This window comes from Triticum dicoccoides, chromosome 5B (assembly GCF_002162155.2).
Source record: "Triticum dicoccoides isolate Atlit2015 ecotype Zavitan chromosome 5B, WEW_v2.0, whole genome shotgun sequence".
Lineage (NCBI taxonomy): Eukaryota > Viridiplantae > Streptophyta > Magnoliopsida > Poales > Poaceae > Triticum > Triticum dicoccoides.
Window position 1 is genome coordinate 461,789,979 of NC_041389.1, and position 10,226 is coordinate 461,800,204.

A 10,226-nucleotide genomic window follows, 5' to 3' on the forward strand; every position below is an offset into this window, starting at 1 on the left:
GTATGTATTTCCTGGCTCCGCCGTTGCACATCCCAAAAGGGAGCACAAGCGTACACTTAGGGGCGTCTACACGATGGAGCCAGTGGCCCCGAAGTACAACCCATGGTCGTCCTGCTCGATCACCTTCGATCGCAGGGACCTTCCAACTATTATCCGTCATGGCGGTTCAGCAGCACTGGTCCTTGACCCAATTATTGATGGTTTCCACCTTACGCGAGTTCTCATGGATGGTGGCAGCAGCCTGAACCTGCTCTATCAGGATACAGTTCGCAAAATGGTTCGGATATATAGATTCCTTTCTCTGTAACTGACTTTATGTAACCCTAGCCCCTCCGGTGTTTATATAAACCAGAGGGTTTAGTCCGTAGGACAACAATCATAACTTCATAGGCTAGCTTCTAGGGTTTAGCCTTTACGATCTCGCGGTAGATCAATTCTTGTAATACTCATATTCATCAAGATCAATCAAAGCCTTGCATATCATTGCATTGATAAGTAGGTTAAAGTTTACATGACGGAGCCGTTACATATTGTTACAACAGCATACGGCGTGACGAGCATGTGCACAAGGATGGCATGTGTCGGCAGCCGCGGCACACAGGGAGGTGTGGGTGTGCCAGCCACTAGGGCCCTAGTCTACGTCTCCTGTAAGACCAAGCACGGCTCTTGCATGCACAGATGTATAAGGCGATTGATTTGGTAATGAATTGGCGGGCAGACCAAGCATGTGAATTGAAATTAATGGCAGGCACGGATCTAGAACTAGAAGGACCCGCGTTCAAACCTGAGCTGTATAAGGTCGACGACGGGCAATGAAAAGAGATGCCTGTTGGACACCATCTCGTAGTGAGAAGCTGAGGCTGGTCACAATGGGGAGGAACTTAGAAGTAACATCACACACTTCAATACAACTTTGCTTATGTGGCACATATTTAATGAAGAGAGAGATGTTTGTGGTAACTAGCTAAGTTATCGGAACATCACACACTCCAAGAAACAATGAGTCTATAACCTAATAAATACATCGTTGCATGACACTATATAGATGTTCCTACCCACTATGAAGATAGTAACATAGTCTAGGGAAATGTGTAAGTTACTAGCTTATGTTTTTGCCCATTGTGACCAGACTGAGGGCATGGCTTCCTTGTTCCCGAGTCTCGTCGTTCCCCTCGCTCTGCTTCTTCTGCCACTCTCGCACTCGGTGACGGTGGTGACCCGTCTCCCTGGCTTCCATGGCCGCCTTCCCTTCCACCTCTGAGACCGGGTAAGCAAAGCTTCTGCCTCTTCCTGCAAGTTTCCATGCTTCTTCTTTCTCTAAGTGCTCGTGTGCTTCTGCAGGTACGTCAACGTGGACGAGGAGACGGGAACGGAGCTCTTCTACTACTTCGTGGAGTCGGAGAGGAGCCCCGACACGGACCCCGTGGTCCTGTGGCTGACGGGCGGACCCCACTGCTCTAGCTTGATTTTCTACGAAGTTGGTGAGGCCCTCATCCTCCCTCTAATCGTCTTGTCTCTTATGGGCTTACTAGCTATAGCTTTACTAGAAGCATACTGCCGTTCACTTCCTCTCAGCTTGGAAATGTTTATCAGGTTGTGTTGACCGGTGTGCAATTCACAAGATACAGGATACAGAGCCATATTTCTTTCCTTACGTACGTGCTTGCAGGATCGATTGAGCAGTTGACCTGGTCAATCTCTTCACAACCTGGATGTGCAAAATAATCTACTACTCCAACTGATCTACTGTTCCCTCCGTCCGAAAATACTTATCATCAAAATTGATAAAAGGGGATGTATCTAGATGTATTTTAGTTCTAAATACATCTCCTTTTATTCATTTTGATGACAAGTATTTTCGAACGGAGGAGTATTAATATGTGCAAAATAATCTACTACTCCAACTGATCTACTGTTCCCTCCGTCCGAAAATACTTATCATCAAAATTGATAAAAGGGGATGTATCTAGATGTATTTTAGTTCTAAATACATCTCCTTTTATTCATTTTGATGACAAGTATTTTCGAACGGAGGAGTATTAATCAGTGACAATTAATATGGATTGGAGGGAATGCCTAATTTTGGAAAATATGCAAACATCTAAAATGGCATGCTGAATAGTACTCCCTCCGTTTCAAAATAGATGACTCAATTTTGTACTTCCTCCGTCCGAAAATACTTGTCATCAAAATGGATAAAAAGAGATGTATCTAGAACTAAAATACATCTAGATACATCCCCTTTTATCCAGTTTGAAGACAAGTATTTTCGGACGGAGCGACTACTAACTTTAGTGTAAAATTGGGTTATCTATTTTAGAACGGAGGGAGTACTATAGAAGTATCATTTACGGAGTTGGCTTTTACTAGATGCTAACCTGATCAAACTCTTGAAGGCCCACTAGTGGGCTTCCCCTTGCCCACCGAAATAGATCGCTCCAACCCCCAACTAACCCGTGCAGATAAATTGAAAAGGATATCTCCGCAGTTATGCTCCACGGCTGAAAGTAGCACATGTCAGCCTCTAATAAAGGTTCGAGAATTAGCATTGAGTGGGATCATTGGTCAATCACAAATACTGCAATCACAGAATTTGGATAATCAAAATTTTGGCTAGGTGTAACACTGATTTGATAAATTTAGATCACTATAGTATTTTGAAATTTTATGCAGTTCATCGTATCTTAAGATTTATCTTATGGGTGTGGCTAGCTCTCATCTAGATGAGAATTAATCAAGTCTTGCTGACATCGCTATATTTTTTTGTTGCTTCTTTATATTTCCCTAATTTTATTTTTGTATTTTATGTCTTCTTTATTGTATTTTTCTTAGAACATACGTAAATGTAGGTTTGTGTGTCACTTGGACATGTAGTTGCAAACGGCCGTTGGGTGTGCAACTGTGCATAGGTGCACGGGTTTGTAACTGCGGTTGCAGATGGTGAGTGGATGTGCAGCTGCGCATAGGTACACAAATGTGCAACTACAGTTGCATGTTGTGCACAACAAAAACGGATGTGCAAGTGCGTTTGCACGCTTCTGATGGAAATGTAGTTGTGCACAACTACGGTTGCGTGAGATCCATGAATATGTAGTTGTGCACAATCACATAAGTGCAACTACACTTGCACGTTGGTATACAGACCTGCACTGTAGTTGCATGTGGCCGGTGGACATGCAATTGCGTACAACTAGGTTGCGTGCAATTACAATAGCGCCGGTATGCGAATGTGCGACTGCAGTTGTTCGCAGGTGCACGTGCGTGCAAGTGTAGTTGTGTGAGACATAAAAAGACGAATAGAAAACATTAATCAATCAATATAAAAGAGAAAAAGAAAAGGATAAAAACATGAACCTTCATGTAAAACTAAATGGTGTAGGAGTTAGATGACAGTTTGTTGAATATGCCTTGTATCTGAAATTGTTGTCATTTAAGGTGATCTGTTAGATAAGAGGCATCAGTTTTCATGATGTTGATGTTAAGAGCCATATCTTGACTAGTACGATATGGTAAAGATTCATTAAATAGGGTGCCCCTCAGACTTTGCCTACATGACAAGCTTTAGTATAATACACGTGGAGCACTAGGACTGCTATTAAAATACCTCTTATATAACATGGGCGTGAATCCCTAGCAAACTATTGGGTAAGACCTTCTGTAGTGGGGATATCATAGCAAGTATCATGCATGCCAACTAGACATTTTTCTGTGGCATACAATTAAATGAATAAAAAGATAATCTGGTATTATATCATATGAGAGTGTGGCATAACAACAGATGTGCTATCTCATGCCTGACAATAAATGAAGTTATCTATTAGGCATGCTTTTCCTGATGCAGGTGCACATGCAATAGTGGAAGGCATTTTTACCCTCCGCTCTAGATGACTAAACACACAACCAAAATTTGTTGAAAACGACTGAATGTGCTGGCTTATAAAAAAAAATAGTTTCTCTCACTGATCACATCATATTATTTTCACCACCAGATCGATCTTTGTTGATATTTTACATGAGATATACATAATATTTGCTTCACAGGTCCAATGAAATTTGTTCTTGCACCTTATAATGGTAGTTTGCCAGAGTTGGCCTATACTCCTGATTCATGGTCCAAGGTGAGATATTATTTAATCTTAACATTCCAGACTTTCCTACCCACATCTCTTGTCCAATAAGCATGTACTATATTCAGGTGGCAAGCATCATCTTGTTGGATTCTCCAGTGGGTATTGGTTTCTCGTATGCTCGTGATCTAGAAAGTCATCATGATGTTGGGGATTTCTCGTCTACTTTGCACATCGTAACATTTCTCAACAAGGTGAAACTTATCTTTCTATTTACAACTGTTGTAGTTGAATGGCTTTTTCTTACCATCTTATGCATGTTGATGCAGTGGTTTATCTATCACCCATGCTACCGGTCAAATCCTTTCTTTGTTGGAGGAAGTTCATATGCTGGAAAGATGTCCCCAATTATCGCGCAACACATTTCACAAGGTAATAAGCTTGTACATATGTTTTTCTTAAGAGGAGGCAAAAAAAATTACTTGTTTCCCTAACTAAGGAGAGTGAAATAGAGTACCAAGATTACAAAAACTTCAATGGCGGGGGCCAACTCAATAGTTCAGCAAAAGCAGTCTGCCCCACGCCGCTCCCAAACCCTAGTTCCACATGTCATCCACTCCCTTGCACTAGTAGAAAACAGGGCTTTCGTCCAGGCCAGTTTAGCCCATTAGTCCCGGTTCAATCCAGAACCGGGACCGATGGAGCTATTTGCCCCGGTTCGTGAGCCCAGGGGGACGGCCGGGCCACGTGGGCCATTGGTCCCGGTTCGTCCGGACCTTTTGGTCCCGGTTGGTGGGACGAACCGGGACCAATGGTCCTGGCTCCTGGCCCACCACTATTGGTCCCGGTTGGTGGCATGAACCGGGACCAAAGGGTTACCTGTAGTCCCGGTTCATGCCACCAACCGGGACCAATGGTTCTGCCTATATATAGCCCCTCGCGCAAGAGCAGAGCACACTGCTCTGTTTTTTCTGGCCGAGGGGGAGAGGGCTTGGTGGTGCTCTAGCTCACCTCCTATTTACACAAGGTGTTCGATGGAATGCCCGAGCCACACTACTTAAGGTTTCTCCTCTCCAAGCTCGACCGCCAAGCTCCATTTTCCTCAATATTTATCTAGGTTTAGTGGTCCGTCACGCCCCGTCCCCGTCTTCACCGCCGTCGATCACCCGCGCCGATCTCATCGCCGGCACCACCGTGGTGAGCCTCTTGTTCTTATCTTCTTTCTGAAAGGAAAAATATTATTACTTGTTTGTTTAGATAGATACTTGTATTATTTTCTTACTTTTATTATTGCATCTTATATAGTGCGCCGCTGGTTTTGGTATCCGCCCCCGTCGGCCCTCGTCCTGTCTATGATTCGGATGTGGTATATATTATCTTTTCATAACTATTGGTTCATTTATTGTTTATGAAAATTATGCCGACCAACGTGACAGATTTTATTTATCTAGGAGGTTGTTGAACCGGAAATTCCAACCGACCCTATTGTCGAGAGGTTAAATTTAGTTGAAGAAGAAAACAATTTCTTGAAGGAAAAAATAAAAAAACTTAAGGAGGAGAAGATGATATTGGAGTTGCATGTTGCGGATGTCGTCGATGATCACAAGATCAAGATGGATGCAATGCGCTTGAAGATGAGAAAGATTAGAAAATATGCCATTCATACCGAGGCTTGGTATCATTATGCCGTTGGATCAGTTGTTACCTTGGTTGCGATTATGATCGCATTTGTTTTCGCATTGAAATGTTTTACATAGTTTCAATGTATGGTTTAATTAATTTAGATGCTCTGCAGAGCTTTATGTTGTTAGATGAGAACTATGTATCTACTTTGGTTTTTATGTGATGATGAACTTCTATTAATTTGGTCACTTAATTATCTATTCATGATGTTCTGTAATGATTTTTGACACACTTAATTATATATAATGCACGCAGATGAACCGGCAATGGATGTACGGTGACAGACACACCTTCGAGTACATTAAGGGCGTGCATGATTTTCTCGAAGTGGCTGAGGCAAACAAGCAGAATGGTTTTATGTGTTGTCCATGCCCTATATGTGGGAATACGAAGTCTTACTCTGACCGGAAAATCCTTCACACCCACCTGCTTTACTAGGGTTTCATGCCACACTATAATGTTTGGACGAGGCACGGAGAAATAGGGGTTATGATGGAAGATGGCGAGGAAGAAGAGTACGATGACAACTATGTGCCCCCTGAATACGGTGATGCTACTGAACATCAAGATGCACCAGACGATGTGCACGATGGTGCTGCAACGGGCGAAGCTGCTGAAGATCAAGAGGAACCAGACGATGTGCCCGATGATGATGATCTCCGCCGGGTCATTGTCGATGCAAGGACACAATGCGAAAGTCAAAAGGAGAAGCTGAAGTTCGATCGCATGTTAGAGGATCACAAAAAGGGGTTGTACCCCAATTGCGAAGATGGCAACACAAAGCTCGGTACCGTACTCGAATTGCTGCAGTGGAAGGCAGAGAATGCTGTGCCTGATAAAGGATTTGAGAAGCTACTAAAAATAATGAAGAAGAAGCTTCCAAAGTATAACGAATTGCCCGACAGTACATACGCAGCAAAGAAGGTCGTATGCCCTCTAGGATTGGAGGTTGAGAAGATACATGCATGCCCTAATGACTGCATCCTCTACCGCGGTGCCTACAAGGATCTGAACGCATGCCCGATATGCGATGCATTGCGGTATAAGATCAGACTAGATGACCCTGGTGATGTTGACGGCGAGCCTCCCAGGAAGAGGGTTCCTGCGAAGGTGATGTGGTATGCTCCTATAATACCACGGTTGAAATGTTTGTTCAGAAACGGAGAGCATGCCAAGTTGATGCGATGGCACAGTGAGGACTGTAAGAAAGACGGGAAGTTGAGAGCACCCGCTGACGGGTCGCAGTGGAGAAAAATTGAGAGAAAGTACTGGGATGAGTTTGCAAAGGACCCAAGGAACGTATGGTTTGCTTTAAGCGCGGATGGCATTAATCCTTTCGGGGAGCAGAGCAGCAATCACAGCACCTGGCCCATGACTCTATGTATGTATAACCTTCCTCCTTGGATGTGCATGAAGCGGAAGTTCACTATGATGCCAGTTCTCATCCAAGGCCCTAAGCAACCCGGCAACGACATTGATGTGTACCTAAGGCCATTAGTTGAAGAACTTTTACAGTTGTGGAATGGAAACGGTGTACGTACGTGGGATGAGCACAAACAGGAGGAATTTAACCTAAAGGCGTTGCTGTTCGTGACCATCAACGATTGGCCCGCTCTCAGTAACCTTTCAGGACAGACAAACAAGGGATACCACGCATGCACGCACTGTTTACTTGACACCGATAGTATATACCTGGCAAGCTGCAGGAAGAATGTGTACCTGGGCCATCGTCGATTTCTTCCGACCAACCATCAATGTCGAAAGAAAGGCAAGCATTTCAAAGGCGAGGCAGATCACCGGAAGAAGCCCGCCATGCGTACCGGTGATCACGTACTTGCTATGGTCAATGATTTACAAGTAATCTTTGGAAAGGGACCCGGCGGACTAGCTGTTCCGAATGACGCTGAGAATCACGCACCCATGTGGAAGAAGAAATCTATATTTTGGGACCTACCCTACTGGAAATACCTAGAGGTCCGCTCTTCGATCGACGTGATGCACGTGACGAAGAACCTTTGCGTGAACCTGCTAGGCTTCTTGGGCGTGTATGGGAAGACAAAAGATACACCTGAGGCACGAGAGGACCTGCAACGCTTGCACGAAAAAGAGGGCATGCCTCCGAAGCAGTATAAAGGTCCTGCCAGCTACACTCTTACGAAAGAAGAGAAAGAAATATTCTTTCAATGCCTGCTCAGTATGAAGGTCCCGACTGGCTTCACGTCGAATATAAAGGGAATAATAAATATGCCAGAGAAAAAGTTCCAGAACCTAAAGTCTCATGACTGCCACGTGATTATGACGCAACTACTTCCGGTTGCATTGAGGGGGCTTCTATCGGAAAACGTCCGATTAGCCATTGTGAAGCTATGTGCATTCCTCAATGCAATATCTCAGAAGGTGATCGATCCAGAAATCGTACCAACGCTAAGGAGTGATGTGGCGCAATGTCTTGTCAGTTTCGAGCTGGTGTTCCCACCATCCTTCTTCAATATCATGACGCACGTCCTAGTTCATCTAGTCGAAGAGATTGTCATTCTGGGGCCCGTATTTCTACACAATATGTACCCCTTTGAGAGGTTCATGGGAGTCCTAAAGAAATATGTTCGTAACCGCGCTAGGCCAGAAGGAAGCATCTCCATGGGCCATCAAACAGAGGATGTCATCGGGTTTTGTGTTGACTTCATTCCTGGCCTTAAGAAGATAGGTCTCCCTAAATCGCGGTATGAGGGGAGACTGACTGGAAAAGGCACGCTTGGAAGGGACTCAATAATATGCAGGGACGGATATTCTTGGTCTCAAGCACACTACACAGTTCTACAGAACTCTACCTTGGTGACCCTGTATGTCGATGAACACAAGAACAGTCTGCGCTCCAAACACCCGGAGCAGTGCGATGACTGGATTACATGTGAACACATCAGGACTTTCAGCAGTTGGTTGGAAACACGTCTCAAAGGTGACAGCACTGTTTGTGATGAGCTGTACTTGTTGTCCAGGGGACCATCTTCGACTGTAATGATTTGGAAAGGATACGAGATAAATGGGAATACATTTTACACGATTGACCAAGATGAAAAGAGCACCAACCAAAACAGTGGTGTCCGCTTTGATGCAGCAACCGACAATGGAAATGACACATATTATGGTTACATAGCAGACATATGTGAACTTGACTACGGAGTAGATTTTAAGGTCCCTTTGTTTAAGTGCAAGTGGGTCAATCTGTCAGGAGGCGGGGTACAGGTAGACCCACAGTACGGAATGACCACAGTGGATCTGAAAAATCTTGGGTACACTGACGAACCGTTCGTCCTAGCCAATGATGTGGCACAGGTTATCTATGTGAAGGACATGTCTACCAGACCGAGGAAAAGAAAAGATAAGGAAGCGAATACATCATACAATGAGCCAAAGCGCCACATAGTTCTTTCAGGAAAAAGGGACATCCTGGGAGTGGAGGGCAAGACAGACATGTCTGAAGAGTATGAAAAGTTTCATGAAATTCCCCCTTCAAAGTCAAGGCTGACCCAAGCATCCTGATAAACGATGAAGATTATCCATGGTTACGGCGCAATAAGCAAACGGCACAAGCGAAGAAAAAGTGAAGACTTTCTCCCGCAACTATTATGATGATAACATGCCAACTTTGTAACAGACGAGTATGATACCATTGTCCGTTTTGTACATGCACATGCTATGCCAACTTTTTCAAAGTTCATTTGAAAACTATGAATTTTAAAACCTCGCCAACCGAAGGGCGCTCACACCGGTTTATAAATAAAGCAACAAAGAAAACAAAAAAAGAGTTTCCAAATTTGAAAACTAATGGCACTAACAGAAAGTTTATAATTTTTCTAAAACTAAAAGCAAAAAGAATTAAAAAATAAAGCAAAAAACAAAAAAAACTAAATAATGCAGAAAACAGAACAAAAAACTGAAAAAAAAATAAAAATAGCAACAATAAGTATTTTGTTGTAAGTAGAAACAAAATAAAATAAATAAAGCAACAAAGAAAACAAAAAAAGAGTTTTCAGATTTGAAAACTAATGGCACTAACAGAAAGTTTATAATTTTTCTAAAACTAAAAGCAAAAAGAATTAAAAAATAAAGCAAAAGACCAAAAGAAAAATAAACCAAAACCAAAATAAACTAAATAAAGCAACAAATAAAACAAAAAAACAAAAAAATGCCACCTACTGGGCCCCCACGGCCTGAATACGACTAGAAACCCTATGGGCCAGGATTCAGGCCCGTGAAAGGCCCAGTAGGCCCACAGGCACAGATGGCAGAGTTAGGCCCGAAAGCCTGCTTTAGAGAGGAGCTCGAGAGGGAGCCGCACCGCACCTTATAAACTGGTGCGGCTCCCTCTCAACTAGCGAGGTGGGACTAAACATTTGGCGCGGGGCAGCACAAGGCCTTTGGTCCCGGTTGGTGGCACCAACCGGGACTAAAGGGGGCCTTTGGTCCCGGTTGGTG

At 43.7% G+C, this 10,226-nt stretch overlaps 1 pseudogene; it reads left to right on the forward strand.

Moving 5' to 3' along the window:
• The first annotated feature begins 1,138 nt into the window (after positions 1-1,138).
• The window catches only part of LOC119309742, a 41,158-nt pseudogene continuing 32,070 nt past the window's right edge, over positions 1,139-10,226 (forward strand).